The following is a 20,964-nucleotide window of genomic DNA, read 5'->3' as shown; positions in this document are numbered from 1 at the left end:
GAACACAGATGAGAGTTTTGGCAGGGGCTACTTGCAGCCTATGTTGATCTCTGTAAATTGTTCGATTCAGTGAATCGGGATACCCTCTGGAGGATTCTTGGTTTTTATGGGGTGCCACCAAAACTGATCAATCTGATCTCCTTCTTCTTCTTCTTGCATATGGCAGCTCAGCTGCCAGGGTAGCTATAATTTATTGGAAGCGCGACTGTGTCGCTGATGCAGTGCCCCTCTACCAGCACACACTGGTACTCATTTTGCCGACCTCGGAAGGATGACAGGCTGAGTTAACTCCCTGGTGTATTATTTCAGCGGCCCAACGACGCTTGAACTCAGGACTCGAGGATCGAGGAAGCCGCCACCCGAACCATTAAGCCAACACCAGGCTCGATCAATCTGATGTCTGAACTATACTCTGATACTGAGAGTGCTGTGAGATGTGCTGATACCATCTCTGACTTATTCCCAGTTGTTACTGGAGTTTGACAGGGGAGTGTACTGGCTCCCACACTTTTTAGCATTTGCATGGATGAGATTCCGTGTAGAATGTCAGAGAGATCAAGATGCAGTGCATCATTTGGGAATGTCAAGATCTATATCTTTGATTTCCCAGATGATGCAGTCATCTTTGCAGAGACTCTGGATATCCTTTTGGAGGCCCTCGCGTTGCTGAATGAGGAGTCAAAGCCACTGGGATTATGGGTTTCCTGAGTCAAAACTAAGATCCAGCCTTTCAATGACACCTTGGATGTTGCTATCTTGTCTGTACCTGTTTGTGGTGAGGATGTTGAGGTCACAGAGAGATTTACTTCCCTTGGCAGTGATATTCATGTCCCTGATGGTGATAAGCCAGAGTTCAATGGACCTCTGGGTTGGGCCTGGGGAGTCATGGATTCACTTAATCATGGGGTGTGGCACTGTCGGTACCTGTGCAGGAGGACGAAAGTCCGAGTCTTCATGTCCTTGGTGCTTCAAGTCTTGCTCCACGGATGTGAGACTTGGACTCTGACCAATGATCTGAGATGGCGACTTAATTCCTTTGGTACCAGGTCTCTTCGAAGAATCCTTGGCTATCACAGGTCAGACTTTGTGTCTAATGAGTGGTTGCTGAGAGAGACTCATTCGACATTTGTTTCCTGTATAGTTTGTCAGCTGCGGCTGTATGGACATGTGGCCTTGTCAGTGGAGGAGGCCAATGGGCCAACCATGTGCCTCCTGGTTGCAGCAAGTTTATCAGCATGTCAAGGAGATGGGGTTGGGTCAGGCATCTGTCTGGGGATGACCAGACGGAGGTCCCTGGAATACTGGCGGAAAGTGGATGCACAGGACGCAGTGACACACTGCTCCGGCACATGCTCCCATACCAGTCCTGACTTAACCATCCCCTCTTCGGCATTGCCCCCACCCACCCCCCCCCCCCCCCCCCCGCTCTGTCCTCCCTATATTTCCACAGGGTCCTCGGAGTCTACCAACAACCCCCTTCTGGTGAAACTGCCAAAATGAAGAATCACTGCTCACCTTCACTCTTTCATTCCTGTTTTTTCCCCCACCTTTGGAACAAACTGCCACACTCTCTTCAATCCTCCTCTTCCCTCCAGGTCTTCAAAACAGCTGTTCATCACCACCTCATATCTTCCCCCATCCAAAACCTTGATCTTTTCTACCCCCGTTTATCCACCCCATACCCACCTCATTCAAATTCCCTGTTTTCCTTCCTGAAAGTCCCTGTCGTGTCCATCTTGTATATCCCATGATCTCCGCCCCATCCCTCTTCCCTTCCACAGATTTCCTAATGTCTCTGTTCCCTACTGTTTTGTCCTTCCCTCTGCCGTCCCTCATGTCTCCTGCTCCCTTTGTTATATGTTATGTTTAATCTTATATGAGCCTCGACATTGTATACAAGATATATATGCAAATATGTTTTAAATCATCCCATTAAAACCTTAACACTTCAATTCCATATGTCTCAAGGGTGTTTGTGGCTGTAATATGTACCATCTGCAAAATGTACACTTATTCGAAGTTCAGCAGCACCTTCCAGCTAGATAATGCCTCAAGGACAGGATCAGTAACATAAGGAGCATGAAACCTTGCCTCGTTCCATAATTTGTCTCAAACCGAATTAAGATCTCTGGAATCATTTGCTCTCATTTTGCACTGACCTCTCAGGTTGCTCTTATTTTAAAGCTCGCTCCTTTTGCAGAAGTTCTTAATTCCTTAAAGTTTATTTATTCTCATCAGATTCATATCACGTCGGATGGCCTAGACCGAGACGTCGGTTTCTGCACACTCGCCTCAAAGCAGTCTCGTTTGAGTTCGAATCTCGGCCCAGCTATAAACTGTCATCCTGGTGCTTCACAGGCAGGGTACTTCATCAATTTGTGTGCCATCCCTCGGATGGATGTTAAACTGGGAGTCCCGTCTGCCAGCATCACTTGGTGGACGTTAAAGATCCCACTGTATCCTTGGTGAAGAGTAGGCGAGCTATTTCCGGCACCCTGAACAAATTCCAAGTTCCTGCCCTGACTTCCTGTGTCTGAGTGGTGACCCATTCAGGATTGTAATCCAAGACAATAGTTGTGGTGTGTCCTGGTACCATGGTGAAATCTACAGGTGCATTGCAGCAGCAGAATAGCCTGCCCGAGTAATGACACAACCAGCAACTAAATTTTGTAACTGAATCTCGGTCAGATTATGCATTCGTTTCAATAGATAGACGAGGCCATCTCAGAGGTTACCTACCAGTTGGATATCCTAATGAAGCAACAAGTTTGACAACGTCTATGTTCTTTCTGACATGACTTCCATCCAATTTAGCCCAGAGATTCCAAGGATCAGATAGTTGCGATGACTCCCCAAGTCATCCTGCCACAACAATGGCAAATACAATTATTTTCCTGCATCGCAGGTTCACATCATTTATTTAGTTATGCAACATCAAATTCCTTTGGAAAGTCTGTGTTTTAGGGTCAATTTAAATTTTTCTTTCAACACTAACGCACACTTCTTTCAATAAGCTGCCTTGCGAGAAATGTATGTATTTTTGATGGATTTTTATATTCCCACAATTTCAAAATTAAGAGAAATAGTGGTTTTTATTTTATTCATAAAAACATGGGTAACAATTCTGAATAATTATCCGTCTATAATGGGGGTTATAAGGGGTTCTTCACTGAGGAATCATAATCAAAAAGAGCACTCCATCACAAAACACATTCCATGTTGTATCAATATATTGGAGAGTGAAAAATGAATGGAAACATTTGCGCCTTAATATAATTGGTGCAATGGAAACCTCTTTTCGTCTCATTTTGGTGCCTTCAAGCGTGATCTATCTGGTAAAACCACAAACCCCTTTTGGGGTCGAAAGGAAATTTACAAGAGGTATAAAAGGAAACTCAGACATTAGAAAAGAACTGTTAACCCAAACATTTTGTGGACACAACGACACTGACCTTTACACAAGGAACTTTGATGTAGGAGGAAGGATGCCATTTGTCCCATAGAACGTGTGCTACATCTACACCACGTTAAGTAAATATATCAATTTCTCTTACGAAAATTCGCAATTGTGTCTGTTTGTCTGTCTCACTGTTTTTTGACTGCGATACATTCGGTGGTTACTTATCCAATCTCAACCAAACATGACAGGGGGACTAAGGGTCACCCGATGGGGCACACCTTCCGGACGTAAAAAAAAATATTAAAACCACAAACGTTTTCTGTCAATTCTGTCCAACGTAAAATTACATTTTTTAACAGTTGCTATTAAGCGAAAAGAAGTTTCAAGGATACTCTACGTGATTAGGGAATCCGATATTTATCGCGTCTCCCTCAGGTGAACAAATCAGAGCCATCTCGACTTGCGAGGCCTCCAGGAAAGTGGCAAGGATCTTTAGCGAACAAAGCCGCCCACATATGAGTCTTCGGTTCACGCATGAATGATGGAGATGGAACTGTGGAGCTTGTAGCGATATAACTTGCCGCCCTCCCCCAAGGGTGTGTTCTGCCATGGGGGATGCCCTTGTTAATACGGCTAATGGTGGTTTTCTCCCATGGCCGCTTCTCAACACAAAAGTAACCGCAAAATGAATGATTATAACAGCTTAATATGAATGAATAATGTTATTACAAAATAATATCCCCATCCCACAAGGGATTTTGTGACATGGGATTGGCCTTCCCCGACACCCTCAAGGAAGTAAATTATATTTTTGGGAATTTAGAATGGTGAAGTATGGTTCCCAAATCTCCACCAAGAGAATGATTAACATCTTATACAGGGTGAGGGACTTATATGTGACACATTTGCAATCTTTCCAGCTGGAAGAAGTCTTGGCATAACTAATTATTGTTTTCTTTGTTTTACAGATAATACTTAAACATTTTTAATAATGGAGCACTTTAAATGCAATGAGTATATTTTTTTTAATTTTTAATTTTTTTTTAAATGCAATGAGCATGACAATTTCACAAACAAGGTCATCATGACAGATGAGGCACACTTTGATTTGGCAGATTGAACTCCACCAGATTTCTTCCTGTGGGGATTTCTGAAGGACGATGTTTATAAGGAACATCCAACATCGATCGATGAATTGAAAGCAAACATCACTGCAACCATCCGCCGATGATGAACAATATGATGATCCGCTGTCGTAAATGCACGAATTTGAAAGGGGCCCATTTGTGTGATGTAATTTTTAAGAAATAAAGAATAAAAATTGATTGTAAAAACTTGACGTTTGTGCCTATGTTGTAAAGAAATTTTACTTTATTTGGTTTAGAAACAAAATTGTTATAAGGATAATAAGACCGTCAGATATAAATGCCCCACCCTGTATATTGACCTGATCTGACATGTTATAATGTCATGCACGGTCTGATCCTTCCAATGACCTGATCGAACATGGTCTGATGCTTTCAATAACCTGATCTAACATGTTATAATGTCATTCATGGTCTGATCCTTTCAATGACCTGATTTAACATGTTATAATGTCGTGCATCGTCTAATCCTTTCAATGACCTGATCTAACATGTTATAATGTCATTCATGGTCTGATCCTTTCAATGACCTGATTTAACATGTTATAATCTCGTGCATCGTCTAATCCTTTCAATGACCTGATCTAACATGTTGCAATGTCCTGCATGGTCTGATCCTTTCAATGACCAGATCTAACATGTTATAATGTCCTGCATGGTCTGATCCTTTCAATGACCTGATCTAACATATTATAACGTCATACACGGTCTGATCCTTTCAATGACCTGATCTAACATGTTATGTCATGTATGGTCTGATCATTTCAATGACCTGATCTAACATGTTATAATGTCATGCATGGACTGATCCTTTTCAATGACCAGATGTGACATATTACAAGAAAAAAAACCATGAAGAAAAAAAATATAAAAACATTGAGGAATGAAATATCAAAAAAAAAAAAACCAAACAAGGTAGGAATGACACCACATTACCATGCCACAATACGACACCACAATCCTCTTGGATGACCATCACATCTTTTGACATTTTACTTTTGTTGTGGGATTGGGTGGGATGAAGGAGAAGAATGATGAACGAATAAAGAAGAAGACGAACAAGAATGACACCACATTACGATGCCACAATACGACACTGCTCTTCTGATTAAGCATCATGATATCTTTTGACATTTAACTTTTGTTGTGGGATTGTGATGGGACAACGTCAAAAGATGTCTGAATGTCAAACAATATCCGAATTGGACAAATCAACGTTTTTTTTTTTTAAAAATATAACAGTTGGAACTGCTTCTGAGGTCAATTAAGAAGTTAATAAATTTTGGAATTTGGCTCAGCTGAAGATATTCTAGAGGTTATTACATTTGTGGAAATGAAATAAGTCCATGAACACTGGCATCTCTAGACATTTATAAGCATTGTGATGTATCCAGCAATTCGTAGGATTGAAGATGAGGCATTCCATGATATGAGTGATTTAATAATGATTGCTTTATTGTTAAGAAACCATTGTGGCCTGTTCTAACTTGAGCGTTTTTGAGTAGGCTGAACAAAAGGGTGAATTAAGACCATAGCAATCTGACAGAGGGCTGACTCAGGGCACATCAAGGACAATGCCTTGATAAACAATATTTAAATAAGGCCGTTAATTATCTTTAAAAGGGGGTGTTTCAATTAAGCCAACACCCAATTTTAATTAATGCACTACCGTGGAGTTCCCTTTGTCTGCCTGCAAAGTTTGGGGCTGCTAGGTTTCATGGTTTTGGAGTTATGGAGGAGATGGACTGACGCAATGACAAATTAACATTTGTTATATACTGGCAAATACAACCTGTTGCTTTGCTGATATGAAGTTGGGGTGGGGGGGAGAGAGAGAGAGGGAGAGGAGAGGAGAGGAGAGGAGAGGAGAGGAGAAGAGAAGAGAAGAGAAGAGAAGAGAAGAGAAGAGAAGAGAAGAGAAGAGAAGAGAAGAGAAGAGAAGAGAAGAGGAGGGGAAGAGAAGAGAAGAGAAGAGAAGAGAAAAGGAGGGGAAGAGAAGAGAAGAGAAGAGAAGAGAAGAGAAGAGGAGAGGAGAGGAGGGGAAGAGAAGAGAAGAGAAGAGAGATACCAAGACCTCAAGAATGAAGTGAAAAGATCCTGGAAGCTGAAGAATGCCAAGTTGTACCAGTGATAGCTTGAGCTGTGGGAATGATGATGAAGAACCTCACAGAGATATTAAAAACCATCCCTGGGAATATTACTACAAACAAACTACAGTTGGAAGCTGTCCTGGGCTCAGTGGAAATCCTGAAGAGAGCCCTCAGCATAAAACTTTGAAAACAGAAAACTTCACAGCTTGGTCCATGAATCTTGACCACTTACCGAAATGAAGGTGGATACTTTAAGCCTGTCCTGAAGGACTCCATTCACATTTTCTGAAACTCGCAGAAAAGAAGTCAATCAATCACGCAGGCACACACACACACACACACACACACACACACACACACACACACACACACACACACACACACACACACACTGTGAGATTTGGGCAGGAGCATTAAAGACCCACACTATCTTCCTGGCAAAGGTCTGCCTGCATGCATGCATGCTCATACATGCAATGACCTTTGCACCCAAGAGAGGTGAGGGAGTGAGAGGGGTGAGGGAGGGAGGAGTTGAGGAAGGGAGAAGGGTGAGGATTTCCGGCAGAGGTAATGCCCAGTTTATCATCCATCCGAGAGATGGCACTCACATTGATGACTCACCCTGCCTGTGAAACACTAAGATGACAGTTTATGGCTGGATCGGGATTCAAACCCAGGCTACACAGAGCGAGCATGCGTAACTCTCGGCTTTCTTGCCGTGATGTGGCGATTTGATACTTCTGAACTGAAAACATTTTTTACTCATTTTGATCATATAAGTTGTTTTACCTTCCTACCTCCAGTACAGAGGCACGGTTTCACAATTGAAACTTGAAGGTGTGCCAAGTGGCTTAACCAAGCAATCCATGAAACAGTTGAAGAAACTTTTAAAAACAAAACCTTTAATTTTAATTTGTATTTATCTTTGCCAAAGTGACGGGTCGTATTGTGGAAGAACATACAAAAAGGGGAAATGTCGTGGAAAATAACATTTCACATTTCAGTGAGCCAGCCATCGCCTGTTGTACCACAGAACACGTGGCCAACAACACACATGGGAAGCCCCTGAACTTTGTTCAAGTCAATCAACATACAGTATTCAGTGATAGTGCGAATATTGTAGAGCGCACACCAAGTGGCTCAACCACTCCAGCAAAATGTTTGATAACAAACGGCTCACTTGGCACGCGATTCGCAATCACCGAACTGTCATATTAATCATACACCTCCCGGAGATGCACAAAATGTCAAATATTTCTGAATCGGACAAGTGAACACTTTTTTTATGAGTCGGAAGTGCTTCTAAGTTTGATTCTGGAGCTTAAATTTTCTAATTTAGCTTAGTTTAAGAGATTTTTGAGGTTAGTGCATGTGCGGAAATGAAATAAAGCCACGAATGCTGCTGTTTCCGGACGTTTATAAGCATTGCAATGTACCCAGCAATTTGTAGCTATGATGAACAGGTATTCGATAATATGAGTGAGAAAAGTGGAAAAAAAAATACCTTATTGTTAAGAATTCATTGCGGCCTGTTCCAAGTCAAGGCATGGTTGAGCAGGCCAAAAACACATTGCGGCTTCAGACCCCAGTGAGGTTACCCAGGATATGCCTTAAGACCCCATAAAGAGTGGTGACCGAGGATGCGCCTGATAAAGGTTACAATTAAATAAGGCTGTTAATTACCTTCAAAAGGGGTGTTTTAATTAATCAAAACACACATTTATTTTTATAAATAGATCATGGAGTATGGTAGTGCTCCATATAGAAGGATGATATGGGAAAAAATGGCCACCCATTCAAATGTATATGCAATTATATGCTTTTAAACTACTATAGAGTCAAGTCATAAGCATTTCAAAGCCATACCTTTTATTCTCGAGTGTTTTCTGAATGACCAAGATTTAAAAAGATGCCAGAATACATCGCTAAACTACCACAGTGAGAGATTGCTAAATAACCAATTTGTACTTCTTCCCCTCTCAAAACAATGTAAAACTGTAGCCTGACCTAACTCAATAACTGCCAAAGCTATGATGTTGATTCCAATGCAAGGAAGTTACTTTGTCTCTGGGCTACTGCACACAACCTATAATTTAAAAATATATTGCACATTAATCGTTTTATTACAAAAAGAAATCCAATGTAAATGTAGACACAACCAAACCAGGCCAGGATTTTGGGAAGGGGCGAAAATTGACAGTAGCATTCCAAAAGCGATAGGTATCTAAACCATCCCCCAGCATATGTAAACCATCCCCCAAATCAACTGAAACAAGGACTTAATGACATAGATGGATTTAATCCACACCAAAATAACAAAACATATCAAACATTTAGCATTCAATTTTTTCGTTTTAAATGATAATCACATCATTTCGCGTATGTGGTGTTCCACATAGTGGACCGAACCAAAAGCCAGGATTGAGGTGGGAGGGTAGAATGTACCGTAAGCCAAATTCAATAACAGATGGATTTAATCCAAACCAAAATAACAAAATATAGGAAATATAAAGCATTTTATTACTTTAAAAAATTCCCGAAACATAGAAAGATGTCATGCGTAGCACGATACTTGCGAAATCCATAAAATACATTTGACCTTAAAAAATAATTGGCGGTTGAATTCAATGACAAAATATACAAATCCTCTTCAAATTTCAAGTCAAATGGATGAAAATTGACAATTTTAGAAATGGCCATCGATTTTTGGCCTATGTTGACTTTTTGGCATATGTTGACCTCAAAAATACTTGTTCGTTGAATTCAGTGACCTGATCTGCAAATCCTCTTCAAATTTCAACTCAATCAGATGAAAATTAAAGATTTTAGAAATCTCACCTAAGTTGTCGACCTTTGACCTATGTTGAACTTTTGGCCTTTGTGACCTCAAAATAATTGGTGGTTGAATTTAGTGACATAATGTGCAAGCCCTGTTCAAATTTCACGTATATCAGATGAAAATTGACGATTTTAGAAATTTTGCTTACGTTGTTCCATCACAATTCCACAAAAAAGTAAAATGTCAAAAGATGTGATGGTAATTCAGAAGAGGATTGTGATGTCATATTGTGGCATCGAAATGTGGTGTCATTCCTACCTTGCTCGGTTGTTTTTTTTGAGATTTCATCCCTGTGTGTTTTTACAATTTTTATGCCTCTGTTGACGAAGTCGCCAGTGGCATTATGTTTTCGGGTTGTCCGTCCGTCTGTATGTACATCCATCCATGCTAATTATCTGTTTTGTCTGCAATTGCTTACCCAATTGACACAAATTTTCGCATGAGGTTTGATGACTCACATGGAATGTTTTTATGATAATCATGACGTCATAGGCCACTTGGTGTGGCAGCCATGTTTGAAAAAAGGAAAAACATTGGACCTCTGTATCTCTGAAACCGCTCCATGGAAAAAATTGAAATTTGGCACATGTGAAATACTCCTTGTGGGAAACAAGTGTGATTTTTTTTGATAATGTTATAAGTGGCTTCGTTTTGACATCATAATTGCATATGGTGAACACTTTATCTGCTCGAGCGAAATTGTATGTGGGGGAAAAATGGATGACATCATCAGTCACGTGGTTCATTACGCTTACAGACTTCCTTGTACTTCATTGAGCTGATCTTCTCACACGTTCTTTTCTTTCCTTTTTTGTCTCATCTACTGTGGACGCATGTTCATGAAAAGAGAATCAGCCATTACCCAGGCCTACTGATCCACATCTCTCACAGTTTCCTCTCTGCACATCACTTTGCACCACCAACAACCACACACCTTAGACACCCTCAGTTTTCCTCCTCCTTACCCTTCTTCATAGTGTCTTCCTCCATTGGTCCAGTGCAGTCTACATGTAATGTTAGCAAGAAAGTTATACCCTACTGTTGTTGATAAACATTGCAATGCGCTACACGGTAACCGTTGAGTACTTGGCAGCTCCACTCATCTGCACCTGTTCAGATAAGATAAGACAAGTATGCATCAAGGGCATGAGCCCCCCCTTGATACTGCCATCCAAAGGTAAGGTAACACATGAAGTAGTGATAACCCTGCCAGGATTGGCGGAAGCATTTAGCGTTTGTGGTTGATTACCAACCTGCCGAGCTGCAGAGTTATCTGCGGCTGGTGGCCTCAGGACCGGGTGTTCGGGAGGACCTCGAGCGCTTTCTTCGTATCAAACCTTGAACCCTGGGCCGCAATATATATATATATATATATATATATATATATATATATATATATATATATATATATGTATATATATATATATATATATATATATATCATATTATTATTAAAAATTACAGTATAAAGGAACAAGCACTATTGTGAGATGAGGAATAAACAAATGCTGACAGCACATTCATCTTTTGATGAGACCCTCTCACAGGCATCACAATCACTGCACATGTATCTAATCACTGATCCATCATTCAGCTACCTCCTGTTCTTGCCAATATCCATGCACCCCTCTATCCAAAATGCTTTGAGATACAAATCTCACTCAAACTTAAACCTATCTACTGTTTTTGTTGCCAATACCTTTCCAGAGAGACTTTTCCATGCATTAACTGCTCTCGAGTGAAAGACCCCGACCTTACTGCCATCATAACATTATTTTCTTTCTCCTCAGGCTGTGATTCACTGACTCGTGCTGCTGTCGCTGGACCATCCACAATCCAGCATTGCTGTATACAATGCACAACTCAAAAAGGTGAGCGTAGTTTTTGAGGATAGTGGAGATGTTGAATGTCTCCACTTTCTCCCACCTCTTTTTAGGTCATACTGGCAAGTGATTAATCAGACTCTCACACTACATTTCATATTGTCCCCATCTCTGTTCATTGCGCCTCTGAATCACTTTGGGAAATCTGTGAAATGGAATTTCTAAAATTCCTCACATGGCAACACCTTTTGCATGTTCCAAAAAATGGACCAATTTCCATTCGTTTTTGCTCAACAAATCATACAGCTCTCATAAGTCACATGTACTAGCAAAGCCATTTCTGCATCCTGGTCAGATATTCAAACAGTACTCATGCCAATCGTGTGCAATGAAACAAAAATAAAAGTACAGGATTATGGTGACATGCCGATGGGAGGTGTAACAATGACTACATCCCTGTCGAGAGATCTGGGTGCCTCTCTTTTAGACCATTTCCAAAACCCAATTTGACACCTTTATGACATAGACAAAGGCCTGTGGTCTACCACATATCCAGCTCAGGGAAGGCATTACAAGGACCTCATCAGTATGCTCAAAGTTCAGAGTACATTAACTGTTAATAAAATTAGATAAACTGCACATATAGTAGCTTATAAAATGTTGACATGGTTCAACAATCTCCCTCGTGTGCCCTTTCCACACCCACCACAAAATGGAAATTGTACTTGTTTTGGACTATAGTGGAGGCCGAAATAATTTTACAGATCTCTCATGGATTGACAGAGTTTGTTGGTGAGACATCTTTTGATTTAAGCACATATATCTGCGATTAGTGTTAAATCCACGATATTTTTATCTTGTAGAAAATTTTGATTTTACTTCAGTTGCAAGGCAGGGTTGAGCAGCCACAAAACCTGCTGGCCTCCCGGGGGGGGGGGGGAGCTTACCACAGCAGAGGCTTCTGGAATGTACACAGGGTGGCTTGAGGGTCAATTTAATAACACGCCGTGCTGGTGTGGGGTATTGGTTTCTGGCTTGGTGAGCAAAGTTGGTTTATTCTCTGAAAAGATGTGCACCGATTTTGATTGATCATACTTGTCTTTCTACATGTGTATGTCTATCTCAAAAGTTGTTGCTTTGGGTTGCAGTGGAAAAAATAATTATCCAGATCCCTTTTTATTCATACGAGTCAACTAATTAAGATTGATGCTTTCATTTAGGGAGAATATCAAGATACAAGCACATTGCACACCAAGTTTGGACACTGTCAGCATGGTAAATAGTGAAGAGCAAATTGCATATTGTCAGCATGGTAGATAGTGTAGAAATGCAGAGTATTTCAACGTGAAATCTATTTCAACATGTAATGGCTTACATTGCCAATAAGTCTCCCTGAGTGTAGACTTGACCTCACTTCTCTTGTTTTCACGGGCAATCTTTTATTAGCATGTGATCAACATTTTCAAAGTGATCTATCCATCATCTCAGCAAGCTCTAAGAAAACTAGTCACTGAAACATGAACGTTGTGTCTTATGGAGTTGACTCTCCACCAAACCCACAATTCCTGTCACTTGATCAAATCAAATCACTGGCCAGAATCTCTGTAATTCATGATCAAATCAAATCACAGAACAGCATCACTGAAATTCCTGATCAAATGAAATCCCAGGCCAGCATCTGTGAAATGCATCCTTAAATCAAATCACAGGCAAGCATCCAGGAAATTCATGATCAAATCACAGGCCATCATCTCTGAAATTCATGATCAAACTACAATGGCACTTGGTAGAGCACATACCTCCGCCAGGCTGAACACGTTACGTTTTGTATCCCACTGATAGGCCGGATCTGCATTCGGACCTGAACCAAAATCTTATCAGCTTGTTCTTGTCACCAAACTGACTCATCCATATACTTTTGTCATAACTCATCCACACCTTTTTAAGAATATATATATATATATATATATATATATATATATATATATATATATATATATATATATATATATATATATATATATATATATATATACATATATGTACCGGGCGTAGTGGCGTGCGCCTGTAATCCGGCTACTCGGAGGCTTGGGTTGGAGGATCGCTTGAGGACGGGGGCTCTGCACTGGGCAGGGTTGTAGAGCAGCCCGGAATCATGGCGAAACCCAAATCCTGATCCCTGTGTCGTAAGAGGCGACCAGGGTTGCGTCAGGAAGGGCATCCGGCGTAAAACCTGTGCCAAATCAGTATGCGGATCATAACGGATGATCCGCTGTGGCGACCCCTAACGGGAGCAGCCGAAAGATGAACAACATATATATATATATATATATATATATATATATATATATATATATATATATATATATATATATATATATATATATATATATATATATATAGCCTGGCGTTGGCGCAGTGGTTAGGGCAGCGGCTTGGGATCCAAGAGGTCCTGAGTTCAAGCCCCGTTGAGCCACTGAATTAATACACCAGGGGGTTGACTCAGCCTGTCATCCTTCCGAGGTCGGCGAAATGAGTACCAGTATACTGGGCTGGTGTATACCCCGGTTAAAATAGGTGTACCATATCCCTGTGTTGTAAGAGGTGACCAGGGTTGCGTCAGGAAGGGCATCCGGCGTAAAACATGTGCCAAATCACTATGCGGATCATAATGGATGATCCGCTGTGGCGACCGCTAACGGGAGCAGCCGAAAGAAGAAGAAGAAGAAGAAGATATATATATATATATATATATATATATACTGAAACGCAAAAGAAACGTACCACCTAATAAACCTTCAAATATCAACAATAACACTGCATGTAGTAAATGTGTGAACTTATTTGTGGACAATAGTGTCCTCACTGTCAGACAAAATGGTCACGGATGGTCACTTGAACCTTCAATGGTCACTTCATAGCACAGCTGTTGAACAGCCGTTTTGACTGTCAGTGATTAGCCAAGGGGTACGGGATGATTTTAATGAGCTGCACGTGATGTCTTGATATTGGCTTAAAAAAGGTCAGTGCAAAATGGGCATTTCAATCAACATGCCACGATTGTCAAGGGATCAACGGCAGTGTGCCTTGGGCATACTGCAAGGCGGATTGAGCTACCGTGAGGTGGCACGTCGCCTTGGCTGTTCACACCAGACAATATCGGCCCTGGTGGACAGAGAAACCCTCCACAACTTTGCAGATGACAGACCACGATCAGGGAGGCCAAGAGTCACCACTGCAAGGCAGGACAGGCAGATGGTCCTAAGTCAGATGGCTTCAGCCATTGAGGACTGAGTGGGAGAGAATCCAGCAGCAATCCATCCAAAGACTGGTAGGCAGTATGCGCCGACAATGCACTGCCTGTATCCAAAACAATGGTGGCCACACACACTATTGAAAGGGGACTGACATTGCACCCTGTGCTGTTCTGTACTGTAGAACAAACTTATGAGATGGTGTATCTTGGTCAAAAACTTGACATGTCATCAATAAAATGCCAATGTTTCAATTAGCAATTGTTAGTTTGTTTTATTTTGAACTGTTACAATTTTATTACATTCAAACAAGTGGTAAGTTTCTTTTACGTTTCAGTATATATATATATATATATATATATATATATATATATATATATATATATATATATATATATATATATATATATATATATATATGGTTTTGGAAACATACCCTAGAGCAGTGATTCTCAACCCTTCCTCTATCATTTACCCCCATCGGCTTGATGCATTTCGCCATTTACCCCCTTACTCCCAAGGCTAAAAAATGCATAGCCAGCATAGAGGCACATTAAAAAAGAAGATGGAACAACTTTATTATTAAGGTTTTGCACAAAATAAACTTTGATAAAGGATGAAAAAACATACCATACAGTCCACTTATATCATACAAGATCAAACAAAAATACCAGAAGCATTATCAGTGGGAATTCTGCTGATTCATTGAGTCAACCAGTTTATTTATTCGAGCAGTCAATATATATATATATATATATATATATATATATATATATATATATATATATATATATATATATGTATATATATATATATATATATATATATATATATATATATATATATATATATATATATATATATTTTACATTCATAAGAAAAAAAAAAAAAAAAGAGAAAATTGTGGTGGGGGTGTGGGGGGGAATTAATTTTTGAGTCTGTATATAATAATTTGTATAGAATGTGAGAGTCTGTATGCTATAATGTATTATGTGTTGTCTGTCTCGCATCACAACGATAACAGTGTTATTGGTTTTGTCTGAAGTTGCTAAAAAAAAATCGTCATAACTTAATTTTCAGGTATGATATACTTACGCCCTGCCATGTAAACTTTTATCCCCAAGGGGTAAATTTACCCCTGGTTGAGAATCACTGCCCTTGAGGGAGAGCATACATGGACACGTTGGAGACCCGAAGAAGAGTTATTTCTTCAGTCTATGTGTAGACTGCAGATAGACTTTGGCCCCTCGTCTGAAGGGTTTTTTTTGGTGGCATTGAATTGAAGTTAGTTCGTCATTTCCAGGTGTGATGTCTTCCCTCCCCCCACCCCCACTTCCCGCCCTACTCCTTTCAACAATCCTTCACTTTACCCCATCGGTCCATTTCCCCTCCCCCCTCCCCAGCTCCTCTATTACCCCCATCAGTCTATCCCCCTGCTCCTCCTTTCAACAAAACCCTTCTTCACACCATCGATTCATCCCCTACCCAATGGCTTTCACAATCCACCAATAATCCCCTTCACCAAACCTCATTTTAACAATCCCTTCTTCACCCCATCAGTTTTACCTTCAACCCTGCAGCTGTCCCTTCATCCTGCAGTCCGTCTGCATCCCTCTCCATTGCGACTCCATTTGCACATTGTTCAATTGTGCACATTCGGTCCGTCTGTGTTCAATGATCATTGGGACCAATCGAGTTACCTTAACCGCATAGGATTGTGTCCATTCTCACATGCATGTTTGTGGCACAGGTACAATGCTTTTTCAGTGCATGGTGGGGTGCGGCACATCTCGCAGGTGGGATGCGGTGGCGCACTGCACAGTGAGCGCTTGCGCATGAGGGAGGTAGTGCGGGCTCTCGTGAAGGGAGAGCGGAAGCTGTGTTGAAGTTCCCTCAGAGACAATAGTGTTACCCACAAGCTGCATTGTGGACCTGCCCACATCGGATATAGACCAATGAGAAGGTGGCTCACATGAGCCGAGATGGGGAGAAAGCCAAAGAGAGGGAGAAGAAACTGAGGAGTGGACGGACAAAGATACCAAAAACCTTGTCCGGTAAGGAGCTGAGAGAGTGCAGAGTGTGTGAAGAGAGGGAGGGAGCCCATGGTGCGGAGGAGGGCAGGATAAAAAGCCCAGAATAAAGTTTGGTTCATGGGGAGCTGTTGCACCAGGGGCCCAGCAGAAACAGAATGAGCTGCTTGTCGTTGTACATGTTGCACGCCAGAGATGACTTGCCTACTGGGTCTGAACACCTCAGAGACATGGCTGCGCATCCCATCACACCACATCATCACTCCACTGTCCATTTCCCCACCCCCCCCCCCCCATTATGCCTGGTGTTGGCTTAATGGTTAGGTTGGTGGGCTTTGGATCCTAGGGTCCTGAGTTCAAATCCCCCTCAGCTGCTGAATCAATACCAGGTGAGTTTAACTCAGCCTGTCATCCTTCCGAGGTCAGCAAAATGAGTGCCATCATGCTGGTATACTGTGTCAGAGTGGCTACCTGTCCAGAATTGTGCCCAATAGCCAAGGAGACTGCTTAAGCAACACCAACGCTCTGCAAATAGTATGGTCCCAATCTCTCTCTCCCCCCATTCCCTCGTATATTTGGACTGGCACAGCCCTATTGGGCTCAAGTTCTTGTTTTTTTCTTCTCCCTGGATTGAATGATGGTCATGTCTTTTGTGTAAATAAGATGGGATAAGAAAGAATATGTGTTACAGTTAATTCTGCTCTTTTGTGCCTTTTGCTTTCTTGACTGTAGATACTCGCTTTTAAATTATTGCTGTTGTGTGTGTGTGTGTGTGTGTGTGTGTGTGTGTGTGTGTGTGTGTAAATAAATAAATAATTGTTAGTTATTTTCAATCTGTCTCAGTTGTCCTTTCCTTCATTGGTCAGACACAGAGTACAAGTATAGTTAGACACGAATTTGTACCCACCTGATTTGTTCTGTTCGCTGGTGCTGCACCTATCTGTTCCGTTTGGCAGAATATCATCAGGTGCGGCGCCGAGGGCATCGACTCCAGTTAGGCTGCCATGCCAATAGAAAGGCATTGCGGAAACATCGAAGTGTAACCCTGGTAGACCGGTAGTCTAAGTCAAGTGGCTACGGCTGTGTAAGAACTATAGCCTTTTGGGCTGCGGAGTTATCTGTGATCAGCGGCCTCAGGACCGGGTGTTCGGGAGATAGTCGAATGCTTCCCCTTGTGACAAACCGTGAACCCCAGGCTTTAACAATATATATTGTTTATGACTCCATCTCTCAATGGTGAACAATGACATTACTTAAAAAAATTAAAAAGTTATCGTATCCGGATGTAGATTCAGATCTTAACTAAAATCGAATCAATTTTTCCTTGTCAGCAAGGAATTTACCCCCCCAACCACCACCCTCTTCGCAGAGAAGGGGGGTTATACCTTGGGTACTTACCAACATGGATGCAAAACTTAGTAGCGATTGTGCGAAGATTGGAAGTTTTCTCCTCCCACCTTGCAGGAGGGTGAAGGATTATTTTTTCCTTGTGCCTACAACCTGACCCGGGGTGCTCATAGTCAGGCAGCAGTTGTCACCTACTTCAAGAATTTTGCCAACTTTGATTTTTCACTTTTATTTGTTCAAGGACATCACAATGAATCACTTTCAACTTGTCTTCTAATTTTCAGTTAAGTATTTCACCATGTGAGGGCGCTTTTTCAAAATGGCTGCCAAAATCATAAAAAAGCTGTTAAAAACATAATTTTCACCAATAATTCCAGCAATTTACAATGATATTTTCTAATGTTTTGGCCAAATGATCTTCAAGTAAGTTTAACAGTAAGCTTAAGCATCAAAAACATTGTAGTTAACGACTCAAAGAGGGTGCATTTCTCCAAGATGGCAGCCAAAATCATTAAAAATTCCCATAAAATGTATCATTTATTATAAAGATTACCGATTTGGTTCAAATTCAACTGAAAATGTTCACCTTTATGCAGTGTCCCTAATGTTTTCACTAGTTAAAGATGATTTCCTTCAATACTTTCACATATTAAGGTTTTAGTGATTTGGATACACCTTGACTCAATCAATTATTGTGTACTCATTAACAATACTGTTGTAGGCCTACAGATGAAATATGTGTGGTGGTCTGAGAAAACCCATCGGAAGTCGCGATGGACAAGTTCCTTGTTTAAAACGGTCACGCAACCTAACAATTTATTGTTTTTTTCCGCCTATCGTTACCATGTACGCTTATTCAAAAGAGTATGGAACAAGCAGGTCCATACTCTTTTGGAATAAGCGTGCATGGTAACAATGGGAAGTAAACATAAATTGATATGTGTTTGTACCTTTTGTTCAAACGAGGAACTTGTCCAGTGCGACTTCTGACGGGTTTTCCCAGACCGCCATACGTTATTGTTACGCTTTTTGGACAAATATCCTGACATCAATTTTGTTTAGTTATTACCAATACTTGTGAAGTATAATGAACATTTTCCATGCAATACCATCTGAAGTTCAAATTATATCTCGTAAGTTCATCACCCCTGTATTGTCTATGGCAGATTAATATTATAGGACCTGTCAAATATGAACTGGTCTAAAAAAGCTCCTCCTCTTCTTCTATTTCTGCAATATAGTCCTCTGAATTTTCACACCCATCACCACATCCACAAGCATCGGTGCACACCAGTGTATTATTTCGGCATCCACATCTGTTTGTCATGCAGGAACTGCTGCAGGAACAGCTTCGAAACTCCAAAAGAGCTTTTGGTGCTGGTGGATTTTCACTTAATGCTAGTATCAAATTACCATCCTGAAGTTGCCAAGAATAGTTGGTTGGTGGCGGAATGTTGGGGCATGGCTTGCAGGATGACTTCCAAACCAACACCATGAAAAAACGCCCGTTCTGTGTGAGGTTGTAATGTTCCGAGGGTGGGAGGGAGTTGCCGGCCCTCCTTTCCATTCTGTGCAAACAGGGACCACCGTAACTCTCTTACACTCTCCACACTTCCAGCTGGCTTGTACAAAATACATATGTAGCGTTCCATCTGCTTGAAAACCCACTCTGGCACTTCAGTACTTCTTCCAAAAGCAGTAAATGCATCTAATATGGGGCCATCACTACTCATAAATGCCTTGAAATGACTTGTAACTCCCTTTCCAGAAAATGTGCCCATGTTGTCTGTCAATTTGAAGGCATACCATCCCACCAAGGCATCTGCTCTCTTCCAAGTTTATGGTAGCTTTCCCAGATTGGTATCCTTTGTCCTTTTTTCCTAAGTAAGCAGGTCATTGGAGGAAGCAATGGATAGGTACCTGTGAGTAAAACAAAGACATCTGTATCTACAGAAAATACATCTAATTTGGCATTCTTGTCTTTGTGCATGACATCGATAGCATTTAACAAGACCAGCTGGTCACCTTCCTCCAGGTTGTGATGCCCTGCAGTCATTTCTGACAGTGACACTATGTCAGACAAGTTGCCATTGGATTTCATCAGTGTGTGATGCATCACCAAAACCATCTTTGGGCTTCCTTTGTAATGATCTAGCTGTTAGGGTTAGATATTGGGTGAGTTCAGCTTTAGTGTCAATGTGTGCCAGAAATGACCACATTCTTGATCTCTGTAGAATCATTAACGTGGTAATGAATGCATGTGTTCTTTTTGGTCATCTTGTTTCGTGTTGTTTCTTTAAGAGACCCAGCTAGATACTGGTCAAAGACTACTTGAATTTCCTTCTATGGTTTACTCATGCTGTCAATGATTTCAACAAATGTGGCTGCAAAATGAGCAGTAGTAAACCTCTCATCTGTCTTCGTCACCATGTTTACAATGCACATTGCGTCTACTATCAGAATTTGTGTTGCTGTGTCGCCATTTGCATCTTCTTCTGAAGGCTGAGTTACATCTCTGGTAGAGGCAGATTCATGACAGATTGCACTACCTGGGATTTGCCAGAGAGCATTATCATACTACCATGTGGCTGAAAGTTGGATGGTGGAGTACTGTCAAATTCATATTCTCCTCTTGCATCTTTCACTTGGAACTCAGGTCGACTTTTGGCGACAACCAGTAGTCTAGAAAACAGGTTTCTCTCCTGTTTGATGGACATCAACTGGCCCTTAACCTTTGCCTTTACTACAGGTCCAACATCCCTGAAGTAGGCAATGTTGTTCTTCTGCGGATCCCAAAATCCAACTGTCTTTTCAACCATTATACTCAAAACAAACTTCTCTATTGACTCTCTTCCAAGTTGATCACGATTTTCAATGTTCTGACGTACTTCACTCGGGGTTACAGCGAATGTCACCAGGTTAAACATGTCACTCTCCTCAAATGGGGTTCCTTGCTTGCTGATGACCTGCACAAGCTTTGCAGCATTTTGCACCAACTTAGTACCTTTATCGCCTGTTAATTCATGATGGAGGGAT

The 20,964-nt window shown here is 41.2% G+C and overlaps 1 long non-coding RNA gene across 1 annotated transcript in view; it reads left to right on the top strand.

The window, feature by feature from the left end:
• Positions 1-20,964, top strand: part of LOC147021663 (uncharacterized) — an 82,915-nt gene that overhangs the window by 50,732 nt on the left and 11,219 nt on the right. The window contains exon 2 of the long non-coding RNA XR_015060594.1: positions 11,265-11,345. This is a non-coding gene — a long non-coding RNA (uncharacterized LOC147021663). The remainder of the gene's footprint in view (positions 1-11,264; positions 11,346-20,964) is intronic.

This window comes from Eptatretus burgeri, chromosome 8, assembly GCF_056783735.1.
Source record: "Eptatretus burgeri isolate ZD-2024b chromosome 8, Ebu_testis_v1, whole genome shotgun sequence".
NCBI classification, from domain to species: domain Eukaryota; kingdom Metazoa; phylum Chordata; class Myxini; order Myxiniformes; family Myxinidae; genus Eptatretus; species Eptatretus burgeri.
Note: the sequence above shows the minus strand (reverse complement) of the source record. Positions and strands in the feature narration are given on the sequence as shown.